Below are 22,413 nucleotides of genomic sequence, written 5' to 3' on the forward strand. Positions count from 1 at the left end.
TGAAGACATTGAAACTGGGGAAAAAAGCTGGGTCTGAATGCTGGGACAAGGCAGGGCAGGGGACTGGAGTGATGAAGAACAAGGCTGGAGGGGAAGACTAGGACTGAATGGACAAGAAAACAGAAACTGGGGTGAGAAACCTGAAGAGTGGAGACTGGAAGTCACTGGCAAGGAGAGACTGGAAGAATGAGTGAGGGAGATGTGGGACTACAGCAGGCACAGTTTTTGAAGGGACAACACATAAGAGGTCAGAACAGAGGATTTGTTTGGAGGTACCTGTGTCCACTTGAATACTCTTCCATCACGAGCCTGGATTAGGGGCAGTTTTTCTGAGCTTCTTTGTACCTCTGCTGCTAGCAAACATCTATAAGACCCACTAGCAAACTATGTCTCTTGCCCCCTGCATTTGCAGTTAATTTGAAGGGTTGTCCTGTTTTGAGGTAAAACAGGAGCAATTTTGTTCCATAACTTTGCTTCTTAGCTGGGCCTCTTCTCACTACTGAAATTGCATATTTTGCAGACACTGTTCACTCTCAGAGTGATAAGACCGATGTTTATAGTTGATGCCAAGGAATGGTTTGCAGACAGGCTCTTGCTTATACTTATTGCTATAACAGCGAAGGGCAGCTGACTTGGTTATTTGCCCCGTTGGAGGGTCAGAAGTGGAAAAACGTAGAGGGGACCCACCTGCGGGGAGGAGCGGACAGGACAGGTGACCCAAAACTGACCCACAGGGTATTCCATCTATAAAAGCTGAGGGATCAAAGGGTCAGTCCTCTTTCTTCAGTGGCCAGCATCCAAGGAGGACTCTGCCTTTGATCCCGATCCTGAATGCAGATCCGGAATCCAGTTCCTGTCCGTCACTGAGTCCAATCTGGGACTTCCCCAGTGCTCGCCAGTGACATGATTGTCATCCTGGGAGCTTGATATGGTCTTGTATATATTTCATTATTGTCTTTTTATTTTATTATTAATATTTCAATAGTTTAATTCCTTCTAAACTTATAGGTCTTTTTTTCCCTCCCCTGCCTCTCTTTTTGAAGAGGGGTAGAGGGGAGCATCTGTTGGTCCCTTCTGGGGTGCCCCGCGTCCCTGGTGGCCAGTTCAGCCTAAACCACGACAAGGGTGAATATGTTACTGCATTAGCTCAAGTATCCAGAGCCCTGTCCTGGAGCTGAAAGTCCCAACTGTGTCGATGGTGTATGTTGTTATGAGTATGGTGCTACCTGGAAGAACATCTGAATTGTTGGTACGGAGTTTAGGAAGTCACAGAAAACTTTAAAGGAACTGCCAGTTTGAGTTTTAAGAAATGTCAGTATGTACGTGGGCTGTACAGCACTGGTCCAGCCCCTGTCTCTGGTGTGCACTTGAAGACAGAGCAGGCTGCAGGCTTGTTCCTGCAACACACACAGAGGGTACAGAGGAGCTGGAGAGCAGAGGACCAGCCAAAACTGTCGGGATTGGTGGGGCTGGTTAAGGAAACCAGGGGAACATACCCAAGCAGATTAGCTGGAAGGCATTTTAAAGGCAAAACAGAGGCTGAAAGACTTCCTGCCTTCTACCCTGTTAAGTTTGGCCATAGACTGATGTGGGGCTAGGACTTCATCCAAACAACTGAAAAGGGAGAAAGAGAAGGCCACTGAGGAATTTAATGGGGCAGGATACTGAGATACAAACCTTATAAATTGGTAGATCAGTGTGTGTATTTACTTCATTGTAAATGGTCCTGAAAAGGCCATCAGGTTTTTCACTTTTAAAGCCTGCAGACTTTTATCTTTGTAGATAAATGGATAAAGGTAAATTCCTTGTCTCATAAAAAGTTCATCAGGTGAATGATGTAGTTCTTTCAAAATGTCATCAGTCTTCCTGGTCCAAGTGGTATTCACAGCAGGTTCTCAGCCAGTGGAAATCAAAATGCCAGCTCCCTTTGCATAGTGTAGAGGCAAGTCATGTATAATTGAATCTCTTATTTTTATTGTTAAAGCACTGATTTTATCCAGCCTGCACATGTGCTGCTGCACTTGCTAATCTCTGGGGAAGACATTTGTGATTTTCTAAGAAAGCTTTAAAGACCTTAAGTTTGTATGTCCACAGAACACACATTCAGAAGGACCCACCAGATCATCTCGTCTGATCTTGTGTCTGTAAGAGGCTCTTCCCTGTCTGTCTATTACTCTTGTGCTGAGTCTGGTAACTCGACTGATGTCTGTGTTTAAACAATACTTGTGAGAAAAGCACCCAGCCTTGCTCTGGGGACACTGAAAGACTGGAAGTCCAGCCCTTCCCTTGGCAATTTGTTCCAGAGATTTATTGCCCTCTGTGCTAAACAAGAATTGCTCCTCATTCAAAATATGAACACATCTGGCTTCATCTTTCAGCCACTGGTTTTTGGTTCTGCTAAAATCAGCAGTCTTTTAGTGCTTCATATTTTTTCTTCATGGAAAAATTTTTTTCACCAACACACACTAATCAATCACTTTTCAGTCTTTGTTTGTGACTAAGCTTCTTAAAGGTCTTCTCAAATGCTTTTCTCTCTCACATTTGGGTACTTTCCCTAACTCTTTTTGACAGCTTCTAATTTTTCAGCATTATCTGTTCAGCCAAGAGCCATACATGCCTTATGACACTGATGTCTGTGTTCAGCTCCTTGCTATCCCTACAGCCTAAGTCCTGTGCAGAGTCACATCTTTATAAAACACAGTTCCTCATTCAGTAGACACAAACTACATTCCTTGTTCCTGAACTTACTTCTCATTTGGCCCTGGTAAATCACATGGGGGTAAGAGTTGTTCCTATATGTTCCTGATTGTTCCATATTCTTCTCCCAACTTCATTTACTGCTTCATCCATCTTTATGTCCTCCACCCATTTTGCCTTCACCAGGAGTGGCTGGGGGAGCACAGCCACTATTCAGAGAAGGGTTCAAGATTCGTTGACCTGGATATACAAAGGTGCTAGTAGGAACATGACTCTGAATCCTGTTCAGTTTGAAGGGGATTCCTGTGTCTGCATTTTACATTAAACAGTTGTATGATAAGAGAAGCACAGACTGCTGTTTCACCACTCATAGCCTCTTATCAGTGGGGCTGCACAAGGGCAGGTCGCTGATTCCCCTCATGCCGTACCCCAGGAATCTCTCGTGTTTCTACACACTGGTACAACTTGGGTAGAGAGGGTGGAGTGTGGGATGCAGGGAGAAATCCCACATGTTAGTCCCTAGCCTGATAGCTGAGGTGCTTTCCTGGGAGACACAGGTCTGCCTTTCCTTCAGCTGAGAAAATGGATCTGGGATGGGGCCTTTGGTCGATGCACAATTGAGCAGAACAGGAGGTTAGTTTATAAAGAGGACAGTCCATTAAATTGTCCATTAAATCCACTCAAAAGTGGTTTTGGGTGCTTTGTCATTGCTTCTTCTCTTTGCTGGAGACCTCTCTTATTCCCTTGCCTCCTGACTCATACAAAATATCGCACGATGCATGCATTTGGGGAAGCTCTCCTCTGCCTCTGCCTGGGGCTAGTGCTGCTTCAAACTGGATAGATTCTTCATATTGTATTTCATTCTAAAGACTGTGAAATTTATGTTTCAACATTTTAAATAATGAAAAATCCAACTTTTTCTACAAACTTGGAACTCCATCTCTTTATCTTTCTCCCTTCAGGGCAAATAAAATGAATAATGGTCCATGACTGTGGTACCCACCCATTTGTGCAAGCTTTTTTAACTGGAGAGGGGACAGTGTGGGAAAAGAAATCCCAGAGACCTCTAAAGATTCAAAAGCTAAAATGGTGAATTTAGTGTCTCATTTTCACAGGTTTTCTTGCTCATGGTTTCCATACAGCATGTCATGGCAGGGCTGTATTCAGGCATCACTTACAGCAGGTACACACCACCAACTTCGGTGGGTTTTATTCCTAACTTTAAACCTTTGTGATAAAACTTCCTTGCAAATCCTGGAAAGGACTTACCATACCCTTCAGTGATGTCTTAAAATTTCAACTTTTGTTTGGCAAGATTGGTTCATCAAGCAGTGACATATCAGACCTTAGCAGAGAAAGAATTATATCTATCTCTCTCTGGCAGACTTATTCACAGTGTAGCTTGAAAAGTGAATTGTATTGCTAGACTTTTCCAATGTGAATGAAAACACATTAAATAGGAAGCAGAAGGGAAGGATCAGAGCACAGTGTAGAGTCTTTCTTTTCAAGTGTCACTTGTAAATGCAAGTATAATTCACCTAACCTTGATGGCTACAGAGCAGATTTCCGTCCTTTCTCCCTCCCTCCTTCCCTCCCTCTCTCCCTCCCTTCTTCCCCTCCCCTTCTCTTCTTTCTCTCTCTCCTTTTCTTTTTCTCCTCCTCCTTTCTTTTACTTACTTCCCCTCTTCCCCCTTTCTCCCTTTCCTCCCTTCCTGCACTCCCGTCCCTCTCTCCTTCCCTCCCTTGTTCCTTTCAAAAACTATTGACTCTGGGTAAAAGGAGGCAATTTTTTAAATTAAAATTAGCATGGGGAAAAGTACAATGTTCTGCCACTTCTCAGCCTCAGTTATGAGGATTCCAGGGTTGTCAAAAAACAGTTTTTGAAAGCACAGAATTAGCTCAGAAGTTTGGGTCAACTCTCATAGATATCAGTGAAAAGTCAGGTCATGATGACTAAAACTGCTACGTAACAATAATCTCAAAGTAATAATCAAAGACTAACTCTTCACTTTGAGAACCATGGCTGACCTCCTGGGCTGTGTTTTGGGACCTGCGTGCTGCTGGCTGCTGGCAGAGCACGGGCGCTGGTGGAGGGCACTGGACACAACCAGCAGGAACCAGGCAGCATCCGCTACTCCCGTGGGGTCTGCAACACCTCCTGGCTGCTGTTTGCCCTCGGACCAGTGAGGCACTGCACTCAAAAAACAAAAAAAGGGGCTTGTATCAGAGTCAGCATTAATGCAGGGGGAAGCACTTGAGGAAAACAAGATGTCGAGCTTGAGGCTCCTGAAAGCCCAGAGCGCATTGGGGCAAAACCTTGTTGTTAATAAGATTTGAGTCCAAACTAGTTTCTCATAACAGTGAAGCTACTGGAAGGTTGTGCTGAGCCTCAGTGGCTGGGAGGACCCCAGCTGCAGACAAGAGAGTAGGGTAGAATCAGTGCCAGCCTATGGCTGGACACATTTCGGTGCCTGTGCCAACCCCGTGCCAACTGGCGCCTGGTCAGCTGAGGGGCTGTAATCCACGGAGGTGGCTTTAAAATCCCCTTTGCTTGAGGAATAAGCTACATTGGCATTAACTCACCCCCAGTTGTCTCCCACGTGCTGCTCTTACGGCTGGGCTTCGCAGGCCACGTCTACAAACCAGGCGTTCTCCCTCCTCGGGCTCTTCACCTCGTGCTGAGGATGAGCCTGGGGAAGGCACGGGTTTCCTTGCCACTGCTTGCTTGGGGTCATGGGTGGTCACCTCCTGACTCCAGGAGTTCCTGGTGCCGGTCCAGGGACATCACTGGCAGTGTTTGTGGACTTACCCGTCTCTGCCAGAGAAACAGCACCTTTCTTGGGATTGCAGTGGGATACCATGCTGCTCGGCACACCTGGCTAATAAAGGCTGGAGACAAGTATCGCCTATGTGCGGTGAAGACTGTTTGGTGTGTTTGTGCTAGGTGTGCCTTCTGCTTTGACTTTCTATCTCTGCTAGGTAGGTGTGCTCCTAGGGCTTTGGACATGGGCAGCCACGGGGAACCAGCCTTCTGGCTGGAGGGGAGCTGGCCAGCCTCATTTCACCACCCCACACGTCCCACTGCCCCACTGGATGTGTTCCCCCAGATGAAACTTCCTGCATAGGAACTGCCCACAGGGTTGGAAATGTCCTATTGCTCAGATCACCATCTTGTGCCTCAGATGATCTCTCCTTGAAGGAGAGCACTCCAAGAGCTCCAGGTAGCCAGCAGCCCTGGTGAGCTGGTGCAAAGGACTGCAGGGTGAGTTTATGAAGTTTTCCTCCTGCCTTTCATAACTAACTCAGAGGAGTTAATGCACTGTAGAAGATGGTAGCTGTGTCGAAGCAGCACCAAAGAGCTACATGATTTAAATTCTGGTAGGATAAACACTTGTCAGATAGCTCACACTAATCAATAAATGTCATCTAATAACAACAGAATCTGCCATCAGACATGAACTTCATCCATGAGACATTCTTGCATTTACAAAAAATCTTGTGGGACCAGCAGTTGGGCTTGTTACATTTCTTGTGAACTACAGCTCTGAAATTCTTGGCTTACCTCTCTCTTCATGTCAAAGCAATTAATGTATTTTTTTTTTTAATTTCAGAGTGGGTCAGTCCACATATACATAGCAACAAAAATGATGCCAATAGAGTTACATGGCAGGAAGTATAATGCTAACTTGATCCTGGCTGTGCTTTTTGTGCTTAACAAGAGAAAATCAGGAAATAAGTAGAGTGTTGGATTTAATTTTGAATTTCCTGGCCCCTTGCTGTTTGTTGTCTTGAAGATAACACCATCTAAACATACAGGGTCTTAAAAATTTAATTTCCTTTTTCTATTTCCTAGTTCCTATTGCTCAGGCTTTCAGGCTTCTATTGTTGTTCCTCTTGAAGTAGAGACTTTTTATAATTCTGAGTATGTTTTCTGATTCACACTGCATTTACATTCCTCTTGTTCCTTTCCACTTTTCTTCCAAGTGAAAGCTCTCCATTCCTGCAGACAGAGTCAGCCTGTGGTGCTAGAGGGAAGGCACAGAAAGGAGAATTTGTTGATACTGCCAGACCTTTTGTATTTTCCTTTTCACTCTTCTCTCTGTGTCACTGAAGATAGCTGTTACCCAACAGGGCATGTCAGCAGACCTTACGTAGGGCATGTTTGATCTCAGTGTCCAATATGCTCTGCAAGAGCAAGAAATCCTCTTTCTAGATGCCAAAAATAAACCCCATCTTGTCATTACACCTTTAGATCAACTGTATCCCGGGCTGCATCAAAAGAAGCCCTGATAACGCCAACCTTGATATGCCACCTTGATACGCTAGCCGTATCCTGGGCTGCATCAAAAGAAGCGTGGCCAGCAGGTCAAGGGAGGTGATTCTGCCCCTCTACTCTGCTCTGGTAAGACCCCACCAGGAGTACTGCATCCAGCTTTGGAGTCCTCAGCACAGGAAAGACATGGACTTGTTGGAGCAGGTCCAGAGGAGGGCCACAAAAATGATCAGAGGGCTGGAGCACCTCTCCTCTGAGGACAGGCTGAGAGAGTTGGGGTTGTTGAGCCTGGAGAAGAGAAAGCTCTGGGGTGAAACCTTATTGCAGCCTTTCAGTACTTAAAGGGGGCTTACAAGAAAGATGGGGACAAACTTTTTAGCAGGGTCTGCTGTGATAGGACAAGGGGTAATGGTTTTAAACTAAACTAATTTTTTTACAGTGGAGGTGGTGAAACACTGGAGCAGGTTGCCCAGAGAGGTGGTAGATGCCCCATCCCTGGAAACATTCAAGGTCAGGCTGGATGGGGCTCTGAGCAACCTGATCTTGTTGCAGAGGGGTTGGACTAGATGACCTTTAAAGGTTCCTTCCAACCCAAACTGTTCTATGAGACCAATAGGCACAAGCACAGATACTTTCCTGTGATGTGACTGAGCTCACCAGTGTCATTTCCAGCTGCTGCCACCTCAGCGGAGGAGGGATGTCTGTCAGGACTATGGCCATAACTGTGTCCTTGCTCCCCTTGCTATCCGAGGGCTGGTGATTGCCCATGAGCCAGGGAGAAAACCTCCTATCTCACAGTGGATTCTCCACAAAGAAAGACCAGCAAATTCAGAGAGATTCCAGCAAGGGACATGGTCACCCCACCCAGGGATCTTTGGAGGTTTGGAGTTTACCCTTGCTTGGTTAAAATACAGGATCCACAGATAGAAAAGTGTATGCAGTCCTCACACATTTGTCTCATAGTCTGTGCTTTTTTGTGCTCACTCCTTCAGTGATTTGAACCTGCACAATGTTTCCCATCATTATATTTTTTATATGGGCCATTCTTTCTACTGATGCTAAAAGGGCATCGCCTATTTTTTTTGTGTGGCCTGGCAAGCAGCACTCTGCAGAGAAGGACATAAAGCCACATTTTCATAACAGATGATCATTTGCTAATTGTAGCTAGGCATACTACTTCCCACTTAAAATCTAAAACAAATCAAAGTAAATGGCTTGGTATATGTGGAAATTATTTTCTAATAATGGGTAGGTATTCTTGTTTATTATTTATGTGCATATAATTCCGGTAGCAATTAACATCTTAATGAAATCTTTATATAGAATAATTTTTTTAATGAAAACACAATTGTGAATATGATTTGCTGCTCCTAGCAAACCAAGCATAATTAGATCCACTTTAATAACGTGCAAAAATATTAATATATGAAGAATGTACTCTGAAAACATTCCTGTGATGACACAGGATCATCAGAAGATGATCTGAACGTACTTTTCCCAAGGTCCTGCAAGACAGATGAGGTCGAGACGCTGTTGCAGTTATAGCATGCTGATCCCATTGGTGAGATACTCAGGCGTTTATTTGCATAAAGCCTGTGCACTGTGAACCTTTATTTGCCTTTTCTCGCCAGAGGATTTTACCCCTTGAGCAAGGGATGAAACCTCTTTCAAGTTTAGATTTCAGGAAACTCAAAACTCAATGAGAAATTAAGGTCTTGTTTGGTTTGGGGATTTTGCCATATTATATCCACTGGTGACAGCCACTGATGGGGCTTTGTCAGCGCTGTCCCCAAGTGCATATGGGCAAAGCTGCTGTTTGCACTGCTGGAGATTAGCCGGCCCCCAAACAGGAGTAAATTGCACAAATGCAAATGGCAGCTTGCTGCGCCTTGCTGACTTATGTCCTTGTCCATGGAAGGGGGGGTTGGACTAGATGATCTTTAAGGTCCCTTCCAACTCAAACTATTCTGTGATTCTGTAATACTGTGATTCTGTGACTTGCATGAAGGGTTTTGCCAGTGTCAATATGTTGGGTCTGCAAGTGGAGCATTTCTCCAGGGCAACTAAAGGCTAGTGGCTAGCAGGTATTTGGATGCAGCATATTACACTTAAAGCGGAGCAGTGGAGAGGACAGGCAAGTCATGAAACGTGCCTTGGGGTGGCTTGATGCACACATGGGCCAGGTGACTCATGGCCCACCAGCTTCCCTCCCAGTGTACACAGAAGCCTCTGCAAAACTTCTGATAAGCCTGCTCCCAAGATCTGAGCCTATAGCAAAGCTTTCATGACTTCTGTCCAGGTTTTTCCTTGATTTTTTAAAATGAAATAATCACTCTGTTCTGCTCAAACTCACAGCAGGCAGACCAGGAAGGGACTGAGGTGAGAATCCTCTCTGGATGCCTTAAGAGCTTAGAGGCCATTTGAAGCACTTTAGCAGGCATTGGCCAAGGTTAAATCCAGATGGGCTTTCTCTTGCTGAGATCCATTTGCCATGGCCTCACAATTATTTATACATCAGGACTCACATTTTCCAGTGTGGCTGTGTACAGTCGTTTTTACACACCTAATTAAGCCCAGAAATGCATGTTTAGTGTTCTAGCGATGACAGAACCACCCAATAATCTTTAGCACTTATGTACATATGAAATGGTGCATGCAACATCAAAGCTGTGTACACACATTAAATAATTCATCCTTATAATAACCGCCGGAGGCGGAGGGGGAGAGGCATTAGCTGAATAGCTCATCCCCGTTCTTGCAGCAAGTCACTGGCAGAGTCAGGGTTAACCGCTGCGAGGTTTCGGTGCCGAGCTTTGTGCTTCATCTATTAGCTCTCACTTCTCTGCGGTGGATGTACGTAGCAGCTCATATGTTATTTGGAACATTTCCTACTCCAAGACGTTCTCCTGTGGGAAGCAGCTACGGGTCCACACGAACAAAATATTCCATAAAAATAAACCAGCGATCCCTGGGCTGGAGTGGCTGGTGCTGTCGAGGAGAGGCAACGCTATACAGATCAGCGATGCTGCTTGAGTTGCTCATGACGCTAACGCCCACGAATGTGTTGTGACGCCGGCAGGCCGTGCACCCACCCGCTCCAGAGGTGGGCAGGGGCACCCAGGTGCAGGAGCACCGGGGAGTGTGGCGCAGAGGAGGGCTGGATGCTGGGTGGTGGAGAAAAACCCCAAACCAAGATGAGCACGGCAGCCGTGTCGGTGGCTTTTCTGCTCTGCCATGCTCACGACCAAAGAGTGCAGACCTACCTTGGTCGCCCTCCTACTCGCTGTCATGATCAAATTCAATCAGCTGTCACCAAAAACGACATGAAAAGCGACCTGAAAATCCCTTTCAAAACATCAGGGTTCTGAGAGTCCCTTCCCCCCTCCCGCAGCCTTCAGCCAAACTGAGGAAACGGAGCACGAGTGGAAAACTGAATTTCTCTGCAGTCATCCTGTAGCTTTACGATCAGGATGCATGCTCTTGCATGATATTATTTGCACGGTTCAGTTCTGTGTCACATGCGTTGGCTTTTGTTTGTCTCTTCCCCTGAGCAGTGAGGTGTACAACACCTCTGAAAAAGCCCATCTGCAGAAGGCAGCTTTCCGAGGCTGGTAGAGACAGTATCCAATGCTCTGGGAAAGAGCCAGCTCAGATGCAATAATAATTTGATGTTTTACTGGCCGAGGATGGTAACTCTTGCTATTCTGCTGGCAATTTGCAGGGATATGGTTCTCCACATCGTGCCTTTCTGACAGACACGGCTATTTTTCCGAGAAGCCTTGGGACATTATAAATGTGTTGCTGTTTTATTTTAATCTAGGTTGCCATTTGGTGTAGTTATCTTTCTGCTCAATACAAGTTTACTTGTGAAGTTTATATTGCCCCTTTGGGATGTTAGCACCGAGTCCACGTATTCTTTAAAAAGCTACTTTATCTTCAAAGAAAACACCCTAAAATGCCTGTGCATATTCCAGAGCTTCGCACAACATACAAGACGCTCTGAAGAGACCTAGATGGCAGGGACCATTTTCTATCTAGATACATTTGGACATTCCTTTGTAGAGCATGTGGAAATATATTCCATTTTCAAATAGATACACCCTCCTCCTGTAACATGAGTCAAGAGGAGAAAGCCCACACAGTTGTTTTGGTTACTTAGGAACTTCCATGCCTGATTAATCAGTTTCTCTCCTCTGCTTCGAGGAACCTAAATGAACTTGTCATTTTATTCCTCTGAAATGTACTCATAAATTCAAAAAAAATCTGGCATTTCTAATATTTATTTTCCACACTGCAGTTGCCAAACGTACCTTCCTTGGGGATAACGTAGATTGGCTTCCATATTAGCTAAGATCATCCTGTATGTTTTCTGGTCCTTGCCTATGGGGAATGGAGAATCTTCTGCTCTTTTGGCGAAGTTTGGCAGGAACTGAGCCCATTCCTATACCATGGGGTCTTCCGTATCAGCAGCGCACCTCCTTCTCTTGCTCCCACCGTATCTTTTCCCTCCAGCATCTTCCAATTACAGTATTCCTTCCATTACCATTAAATTTAATATAATCCATCAAGTAGTCCCAGAGGGGATATCTTTCACTTTGGATTTATCTGCTAATAGACACATAGTAACAGATGATGTCTCTCTCTCTTTTCTGGGAGATTATTAATTACTAACGCAATTTTATGGCAGAAACCTGACAGTCTCCAAACATAGTCTCCTATCTTCCTGTTTAATTTTAATTTCTCCAGTGTAAATTGCTGCCTCACAGTTCTGGTTTCTATAGGTGCTCATTGCATTCCAGCACAATTAATAAAAAAATAGAAATAAATTATTTTATGGATATGTTTCTTTGTCCTTAGCTCCCCATTCATCGTTTGATTCTATTCTCTTTGGCGCATTTATACACTCATTTTTCACAGGTTTATAAATGTTGCAGTGGGGGCCTTGGATCAAATTCTCAGCTATAGGCACAGGGCTCCCATCTAGATGAATAGCTTCTTAGGTTTAAGGCCAACAAGAAACATTACATCATCTGTTCTTACTTCCTGTATATCACAGACCATTACATTTCACACAATTACCCATGTATTGAACCTAATAGCTTCTTTGGCTAAAGTACATCTTCTAGAAAGGCATGCAGCCATGATTCGAAACTCTCCAGAGATAAGAATCCACAGCCTCCCTTGAGGATTTGTTCCAGTGGTTAATTACACTCAGTCTTAAAAATATATGCGTTATTTCCCATTTTAATTTGTCTGGCTTCAGCTTCCAGCCACTGGCTCTTGTTATGCATTTTTCTGCTGGTTAAAGAGCCTTTTAGTAGCTGGTATTTCCTCCCATGGAAATACTTCACATGCTACAAGAGAGTCATCTTTCAGTCTTCTCTTTGATAAAAAAACAAATGTTACGAGCTAGGTCTCTCACAGAAAAAATGGATTCTCAAGTCATTAAATCATTTCTATGGCTTTTTAGGCACCTTTTCCAATTTTCCCTCACAAGAAATTACGTTCATGTGTCTGGTTGTGATCTGCAGGAGGAAGCCCTGCTGCCTTGTCGTCCGTCCATTTAGGATATAGTCCAGGTGCCATCAAGATACAGTCACACATAAACACAATGCTTGGGTCCAGTCCTGGGAGGTGATGAGCTTTCTCAATCAGTTCAGCACAGCCTGAAAACTATGCCTTGTCCTTCCCAGGACAAGGAGGCTCAGGACAGTAACACGGTCTTTATCCAGATGCGTATTCTCCCTCCTGCCCTCCCAGCTCTTTGTGAGATTGGCAAGAAAGGCCACGCTGCCCTTGGACAAGCTGGGTGAAAAACCTGCTGCACCTGGCAGCATGCCTCTCCAGGGCAAGGTATGCATCAGGGGACTCTCCTGGCCTCTGCTGCTCTCCTTCTAAAACAAACCTCCTGTAAGGGGGTACAAAGCGCAATGTGAGGATGAACAACCACACTGTGGTGTGGTAGGTGGGCTTCCTGGGCATGGTCCATCAGGGATCCACCACAGAGAAGCTCTTTTGGTTTTTTGTGTTGTGTTTTGCTCCCCCAAGAACTGACAACTCTGCAAATCATGGTACTTCCAGAGAAGAGGCTCTTGAGTGGTCATTCCTGTCTGGTACTCGGGCAAGGAAGAAGCAGCTATTGAGTAAGTGCACAGATGTACCTATCCTGTCCAGGCCTAGTGTTTATTTTGATTAGCCATAAGTAGCTGTGAGTGTCTCTGAATGTCTCTTCTAGATAATGAAAGCTTCACTTCAAAAACCAAACAACAAATAGCTTTAAGGAAGTTTTATGACTGAACTGGGAAGTATTGTTTTTGCGGCTTGCGGACCCCAAGGAGAAGTGAGAACTGGAAGCACTTTGCATTAGGCTCAGGCTGCCTCAGTTCCATCTGTGTTCAATTAAATCCTGGCCAGCTAGCGATGCCCATCATCATGTCTGCTGCCGAACCCCGCGCTGCTGCTGCAAGAGGTTGGATGTGGCTGGAGCCTCAGGGGAAGGGTAGATGACTGAGGCCGCCATCCCTTGCCCATCTATGCAGACCTGGATCAGGGTGCCACCCCAGAGCTCCTATTTAGGTGCATATAAACCTTTATAGTCCAGAATGGAGGTGCTAATGGTGGTTGCTAAAGATTTTAAGTGCCTTTAGATATTACATGCTGCCAATCCACGCTGAATTAATGAGGCTTAGGGTGCCTGATGTTGGCATATGGTGGAATTTAGAGCTGCTTATGGTTCGTGGCAATACAGGACAGGGAAGGCATCAGGCAGAGTTGCCTGTGTGGGGATGCACGGCCCCAGCCCTGTGCCTGTCCTTGCTGTGAGGTGATTCACGGCGTTGTCTTCTAGCATGCATGCAAGGATGGCAACTGGTGCCAGGCAGTTTCCTTCCACTTGTGCCAGCCAGCATTGAGAAAGTGCTTTGCCTCTTCTCTTTGAGCTTCATTAGCAAGCTCCAAGCACACATCCCCAGCCAGGAAATCAAAGGCAGTAAATACATTCAGACTTTCAAAGCAAAGTTAGATGCTGTGAGGAGCACTGGAAAAGGTTGTGTTTGCAGGCTGCTGAAGGCAGCGGAGAAGGAAGAGGTGATGCTGAGTGCTCGGCAAGACTTGTCCCTGGCTGACAAGCCATCAGCCTCAAGGTTTGTTTTTCGTCTTGGAACCCCACCAAGAGGAGTTGAGATGTGGTTTGCTGTGTCGCTCCCAAGTCTCCCCTGCATCCCTGAGCTCATGAACATATTAGAGAGAAAATATCTGTGCTAATGGATAATCCTTAGATCTTGGTCTTCTGCAGACCTCATGGCCATGCTAAAAGGTTCTCCCTTTGGGCATGTGGAGAGGGAAAGATGAGGCAGGGAAGAAGCTTGCTTTGATGTTGAAACATCTTATTTTTCAGGGAGGTGGGATAGCTATTTATTTACTTTTGATGGAGCCAGGGCAAACCATTTGTTTGATGGATTAGGCAGTTAGTTTTAATTCGTCAGGTTGCCTAGGGTACAGGACAGGCAGGTTAGCTGGAGCAATTGTCTCTATACAAATGGAAAGAATAATGTCCTGAAAAGACAGCATTAAGGGGACTGCTCTCTCCTCTGCAGACCATTCCACAATACTTACCCTTTAAATCCCAGTCAAGTCTCTTGAGGAGACCCGAATTAGCAGTTAGAAGTAAAGGCTGTGTGGCCTTTTAGCTGCAGACTAAATACTGCTCTAATAATGCAGCCTTTGACATATGCAATGCTTTTTTTTTCCCTCATAGGAATGGTTTGATAAAGGCTGTTTATTTTTTTTGTGTGTGTGCTGTTGCTAATACTTCAAGCCTCTGTTATCATGAGTTGCCAGGTGTAACCGCAATATATGTAAAACCAGACCACTAACTCAATGACTTGCAAAGGAGGATATTATGAATCTACTCCTCTTTGGCCAGAGAGCTTACACATTACTGGTAATGTCTGGCTTGTTTGGTCCCCAGTTTCATTTAGGATGGCTTAAGGGTACCCGAGGTCCACACGTATGTGTGAGGAAAGGTACAGTCTGGACTGCCAGGGGTGATGATGACTACCAGCTTCCCATGTGCATCTTTGTGCCCCAGGGAAAATGTGGGGTCCTTTGTCCTCCGTGAAAGAATATAGTTGCAATTACTTTTGCGGAGTAAACACATCCACAGCTCAGCAGTGTGACTGACTGATGTATGACCGGCCTCTATTGCTCTGCTTGCGAATGTGGTAGAGCTCTTCTAATTTACAGCAGCTTCTCCTCCTGATTTATTTACCAACCCAGCCTCTAGAGAAGATTGATTTTTTTGATACAGAACTAGACAGTTTCTTTTTTTAACAATACAGGCCTGTAAAATCAAAGTTTGACTTGTTTTTTCTAAGAGTGAACATTTCCCAAGTGCTGATGTTGTCATTGGTAGGGATTCAAATAAAATTTGACAGGCAAAAAGGCACTGAATGCTCATGCCGCTGAAGAGGTTGTAGTGCTTGTCCTGCCTGAGTGCTGCAGATGCGCCCGAGATGTAGTTTGCTTCCAGGATTGCCCACCAATTGGTCACCAGCTTCTTCTGCAAAGCACCTCTGTTCCTCTCTGCAGGGATGAGAAATTAACTGCTTCAATCCCTGGTAACTTACCGTTTTGATTCTGAGTAGTAACAACACCGAAACAGATGCAGCAGTACAGAGAGGGGCAACATGAAGCAGGCAGTGACAGGAGTTTGCCCCAGAGGTGATGGACACTTGGGCCAAAGAGCGTACACACTGCAATACGAGGGCTGCTGTAGCACCAAGCTTGCCCTGCCTGCCCTGGGACTTTGTGTACTGGTGCAGAGAGGCATTCACCATGGCATACCCAGAGCAAGGTGTGCTCACGTCAAGTTGGCCATGTGGCTGGTAGCCAGAGGGATGACTTGCATGTTCTGCCCATGCACGTGAGCATGGGCATTTCCGATGACTCAATGGGAGCATAGGCATCTTTCAAGAAAAGGAAAAGACAAAGGGAATTTTCCAACCCAACAGTTACTTTTGTTGTTGGAAAAAAAAAAGTGTATTCATGCCAGCAAAGTCATTGGCACTGAGAATGGGGAGAGTTTTCTTAGCTTTGTTGAGGACTTTGCCTTTGAAGGACACAGATGTAGCCCCTGCAGTTTTGGTGCTTCAATGGGCTCTGAAACTCAAGCTTCCCTCAGCACTCCTGTTTGGAACCACAGAACACTTTTACACTGTTCTGATAATGAGCAACAAGACCCTGAAAGTCCCATTACACGCTTGGCACAGCATGAATCTGGTTTGATGGAGCTGTTGAGTTGCCTGTGTGACAAATCCTGCGCCAGTTCCCAGCTCCGAAACCCAGGTCATGAAGTCTGGAAATGATCTGGCAGGAATAACATGTCCAAAAAAGAAAAAAGATAGTGTTATTTTTTAGATGGATCAATTCAGCTGGATCTGACTTACCAGGCAGCCATGCAAGCGCTTGTGTTGGCGCTATGGAGGAGGCAGCAGAGAGAGGAGAAGGAGCAAACTGCCAGAGGGTAAGGGACCACAGAAAATGTACATCAGCCCATGTTCTCATGCTTTGCCATCTAGAAGGCAAGTGCCCTCTTCCTTTTTGGGACTTTAGTCTACACTTTCACGGTCAGCAGAAGGATTTAAGCCTCAGCAGGGGCCAGCTGACACCACAGCTAAGATTAGATACCAAACAACTATTTTAAAACCTCGTGTAATCAGCAAGAAAGGGCAAAGAGCAAAAGCACAAGAACAGAGTGGCACTGAGTTTGAAGGCCACCCCTGTCCTTTCTTATGATAGCCGGTAGCTTCATCATGTTTGCAATAATAAACTAAAGCATCTGCAGGCCCCAGTGGTATTTTGAAGGGATTAAAAAGAAATGAAATGATGGACACTCTCACCTCAAATCAGGGCTGAATGTCTTGAATGAGAGAACCTAAAAGGTCTCAGCTTAGACATCTGTTTGGGAGGTCAGCTGTCGGTCACTATAGGAGTGGTCCTTTCCAGCACCAGATGCAACCACTGCCTGCATTACCACTGAGTGAAACAACTCAGTCTTTTAACTAAGCTAAACTGCATCCTCAGCTTTCCCGGGGGAAAATGAGGTTAAATGGTTTACCTGCAGATATTGCTTGCATAGAAAACTATTTGGGCTAAATGCCCAATTTGTAGGTGGATAATGTGGTCTTTTTTGAGTCTTCCATGACATTTTGCTCTTAAGCTACTCTCCCTGTAACCTATAAGGACTGTAGACTTGTGGGTTTTTTTTTTATCATCTGCACATAGCCACATTTTGGTCAGCTCCAAGATTCTGAGTGAGGAACACCGAAGCTCAAAGTGGGAGCTTTTCTTAAAGAACAATTCAGGGTAAGAAAGCAGATGTTCCAGCTAGGCACAATCCACACTCGGGGCTGGTGGATAACAGGCAGGAAGAAGCCAGCTCCCTTTGCAAGTGCCTTGCCATGGGCACTAACCCTTGGCTGCAACAATTTTGGCCATGTCCTTGCCAAGAAGCCCATCATCAGCTGCCAAGGTGGGAGTTGGGGTGAGGGGGCTGAACCTGCGGCAGTGTCCACCCAGCACTTCCCAAGCTGTAAGGGGATGTTGGACGTGCCTGGGGAAGGAGCTGCGCCTCGGAAGGCTTTGCTCTTTTCTCATCTCCTGCTAGGCTTGCTGTGAAGTGTCAAATCATCTCTCTTCACCTCCTTGTCCAGGTCAGCATTTTGCAGTGCCTGGGCACCCGGGCCCTGCTGCTGCAGGCAACTCAGCAACAGCACCGGCCGCAGGCGGAGAGGGTGTCCCTCCCTCTGCCAGAGCTGTCGGGTTTTGCTAGTGCTATAATAAGAATAAATAAAACCCCTCAAATAAATAGGAAAAGATAAGGAGGCAGATAACTGTAATTCTCATGACTGATAATATTACTCAATTTAGACATTAACATTCTAGCTAAAGCTTTAAACCTTGGATTTACTGAGCATGCCTGTTATTAATTTTGCCTACTCAGACTGCATTGGTAGCAGGTAGGTGTATAATTTAAAAATGACTTTGAGTTAGGTTACAAGTTAAGCATTGCAGAGATAATGATTATATTTTTTTCCTAGGCTGCTGATGAAAGGCCTTACAGGATTTATTATTACCCTTGTGAAGGTTTGGGAGGAGTGTTTACCCGATGGATACACAGCCTGTATAATTCCCCGCGTTCCTCTATTAAAATGATACCCCTAATCCTTGTTCCGTAACTAAGAAATGACACATAGCAGGTCCCCACCTCTGCATCATTACCCTGCCACATCTTTAAATCCTTTCTTTTCAGAGTTTCAATCAGAGATGATTATTCTTCACCCCTCTTGATGAGGTTTCTGCTCTCAGCCAGGTTACAGCAACCACCAAGCCCTGCCCTGGAGGACAGGGACACTGTGGTGGAGTCCCCAGAGACCCTCGCAGCATTACACGCACAGTGGCTCCAGGAATGGCCTGCCACAAAGAAGAACCATAGCATAGCATTGTTATGGCTGGAAAAGACCTTTAAGATCATCAAGTCCAACCGTTATCTAACTCTACCCGGCCCACTTCTAAACGATGTGCCTGAGCACCATATCTAGATGGCTTTTAAACACATCCAAGGATGGCAATTCAACCACTTCCCTGGGCAGCCTCTTTCAGTCTTTGATAACCCTTTCAGTGTAGAAGTTTTTCCTAATGTCTAACCTAAACCTCCCCTGGCACAACTTGAAGCCATTTCCTCTTGTCCTATCTGTTGTAACTTGTGAGAAGAGACCAACGGCCACCTCTCTACAACCTCCTTTCAGGTAGTTGTAGAGAGCAAAAAGGTCTTCCCTCAGGAAGACCAGGGAGTTTCCAGCTCCCTCTCCTTCTCCCTCTCTTCAGCTTGGTGGAAAGTGGGATATCCCTGTGGTGCTGAGCCCTGGAGGGACGTTCGGTGAGATCCATGGGGAAAAAGAAGAAATGGTTCAGATAGCAATGGTAGGGCTTGATCCATCCAGGTATGGCTACAAATGGCAGAAAAGGTTTCCCCTTTGTGAAATCAGTGGCTGTGAAGTTTTTTCACAACATTAATATTATTATTATTATTATTATATTATTATTATTACTATTATTGCACAGAGATAGTTCTTTATTTTGGGGAAAGATTTTGAATATGTGTGGCCCGTTTTCATCGTGCACACACATATATCTAGAGGGAAAGAAAGAAAGCAGCATCAAAACAGCATCAGTGCAAGTGGTCAGGAAGCGACTCTGTCAGCATTACTGAGAGCAGTTTTGTTCATGATGTTCTCTACCCCATCTGCACACATATGGATAAATAAATTGCTTCACTCCCATGACAAGTCCATTGAACTCCTGCCAGACTTTATGATTCTGCATTGACCCACCAGAATTCAAAATAGATTATGTTGGAGGTAAAAAAACCCCAATGAATATAGAGGCTGTTATTTATTCTGTCTCATCTTTGTTTTAATGTCAGTGAAAATGCAAATACAATGGAATATAAAATTGCACTTTCCAAATGCAGACCCAGAGTTTGAAAATCTGGGGTAAGATATCATTTCTTCTCAAGTCAATAAATTTTTAGTGACTTTATTGAGAAAGGATTCCATACCTTAATATGCTTTAACATTAAAGTCAGTGCTGCTCTGAATCCCAAAGATGATTTATTGGAAAGCAATACCAGGGCATGTCATACCTAGTCATTAAGATTACCTTGGGCTTATTATCACTTTTTTTCCTAACTGGATTTTAAAGATTAGTATTAGATGACCGTTCATATAAAGGAGCCCAGTTGTTAAAGGCAATCACGTGCTTCATACGTAGTACTGCTATTTAAAGAAAACTCTTTATATCCATTACCTATAAAGAACAATGCACAAAGGCAGAACAGAGGAAGACATGTATTCTAAACTGTCAAATAACACCCTAAGCTTTCTTAAACACAGGGAAAATGATTTTTTCCTCTTCTTTTATAATCTGTTTCCAGATATTATGATTTAATTTTTAAATCAAGCCAAAGCCGGACTTTCACTGAAGAAAAGACATATTTATTTAAAAAAACCCAACATGTTTTATTGATGATGTGCATGCATGATGATATTGTAACTTCTTAAAACAACTGTCAGAAGAGCAGAAACAATAATGGATGTTAATTTGAAAGGCTGGAACAATGACAGTATATTTGCCTGCACGCTTCCTCAGCTGGTATAGCACGGGAAAGCAGTTGCTCCAAAAGTTGTCATTATTTCCTCTTGTGTTGTCTAGAATAGACTTATAAATGCAGTCAGGTGTTATGGTCAAGAGGAATTGTCAGTTTGTGGCAGTATAGCCCTTATTTTCTAGTGAGCATGTAAATATGGTGGGAATTATCTCCTGGCTGCTTTGGAAGTGACAGCTTTCAGCAGAACTATTCAGACTTCTTCATTTAAATGTAGTATGCAGTTAACGATTAAGAGCTAATTTTTCATGTCTAGTTGCTTTTGTTTTGCCAAGACTTTCTCAATTCATGAGTGACCTAATTTTTAAAAATACAAATATTGTGGCATAACCATGATCCAGGGCCCCAGGACATGCTCACTTTGTCCCCTAAGGACCTCCAGTGTTTTCAAACCACGAATGCAGAGAAGGAAAATTGCCCAAGTAACATGAATCTGAGATTAAGTCATATGGAAAACTGATCCTTTGAAATGGGCAGGGACCTTTCTACAGCCTTTATTGGGCTTTGGATCGGGCGTGTGGGACCACAAAGAGATTATAAGTGTTTTTTCAACCCTTCCTTTCAGTTGTGGATGAGCAGCGGTGGGAGCACTTTAGTGTGCCCTGTAGGCAGTGACATGGCTGAGCTTGCTCTCCCTTCACAGCTTTTGTGCATCCCTGTTGGACTACTACATCATCCCGCCCACATCCATAACTCTGCCCCCACTGGCACTGGCCAAAACTAAACTAACTTTTTGTTGGTCTCAAGTCTTTGATTACATTTGCAACCACCAATAACTAATGTAGGTCATTGTTGCTGTTGACAGCATTATTTTAGGTTGTATTCCTTTCTTCTGCTCTTTTGTGTTTTGTTTTTCCGAAGTATATGGCTTTGTCTTAATGTGACATCTCTGTGCAAACATATGCATCTGAGGAAGGCAAAAGAGATTTATTGCATTTTGGCTAATACAGAGGAAAGGGGAAATTGCCTACATAATGAAACAGGAGATTCAGTTTTAACTATGTAATTTCTGTCTTGTCTCCATAGTACTGAATACACAAATATAAAATATATAATCTACCTCCTCCTTCAAACATATCAACGTACAATTAAAACCCACAAAGCTTGACAACCTGTTGTCAAGTTGTTTAAGCAGTTGTTTCAGAATCTGACAGACAAACTTATAAACAAAACGTAGAGTACCAGATTGTGGGATGAGGCAACATCATCACGTGGCTTCCTCAGTTATCTCAAAATTTGGAAAACAAAAAAGTAGAGGAATACTTTTTCTCCTTGAATAAATAACAGTTTAATTACATTATAGAAATAAAATATGATATGGTAGGAATACACTGGAAATCTTACAGAAATACTATTCTGCTACTGGTAGGTAAATGGTCAAAGCTACTTTTCATGACAATCTGAACAGTACTTGTGTACAAACTATTATACAGGTTGCTAATGAAAAATATTGCAGCAGTTGCAAGGATGTTACCAGCTCAAACAAACATCTAATGATACAATATTCTTCTAAGAGGAAGTAATAATGTTAGATTTACAGACAATAAAGAGTTATGTTCTCCACTTTGAAACACTGGAAATAAAAAGCTCAGGTAATCCAATTTCTTTACCTCATATTATCACAAGGAAAGATTTTCCTTTCACTATGAAACAGCATCCCAAAAGACCCTGTAAACAGTTTATTCAAAGGTAGTATTTGAGATGTCACAGCAACTTCAACAATTGTCCTAGTCTACAATTACAGACTTTTTAGGCCACTGCTTGTACAGATGACTTTTTTTTTATTTTTCACTTATTTACATACATTCAGCCCAATAACAGCAGGTAAAATGCGCTGTCTATCTCACAATAGACACACTAAAATTTTCATCGAAAGGCCAGTGCAAGAAGATGTGGCTAGTGATTGCACAGCATTGAGGAGATTATATTATACAAATATACAATTAGACTGTTGAGAATCTAACTCTGCACACACGTGACACAGATGGCCTTCTCAGTAGATACGCGACACTTGGAGTTGGTACGTATACATAACTGCAACTATCATTGGTTGGTTGATGATGACGGTGAGGGTGGCTGTGGAACACAGTATCGTTTGGCTGTGCTATCACTAAGTGAAGGTAGGCAACTGCAACTTAGGAATACCTAAAGCTGAAGTTTAAATACAGCTTATCTTGGAACCGCAGCAGATTTTCCTAATGAGAGTTGTTCTACTTAG

The sequence above is a fragment of the Charadrius vociferus genome, unplaced genomic scaffold, assembly GCF_000708025.1.
Source record: "Charadrius vociferus isolate BGI_N301 unplaced genomic scaffold, ASM70802v2 scaffold185, whole genome shotgun sequence".
Lineage (NCBI taxonomy): Eukaryota > Metazoa > Chordata > Aves > Charadriiformes > Charadriidae > Charadrius > Charadrius vociferus.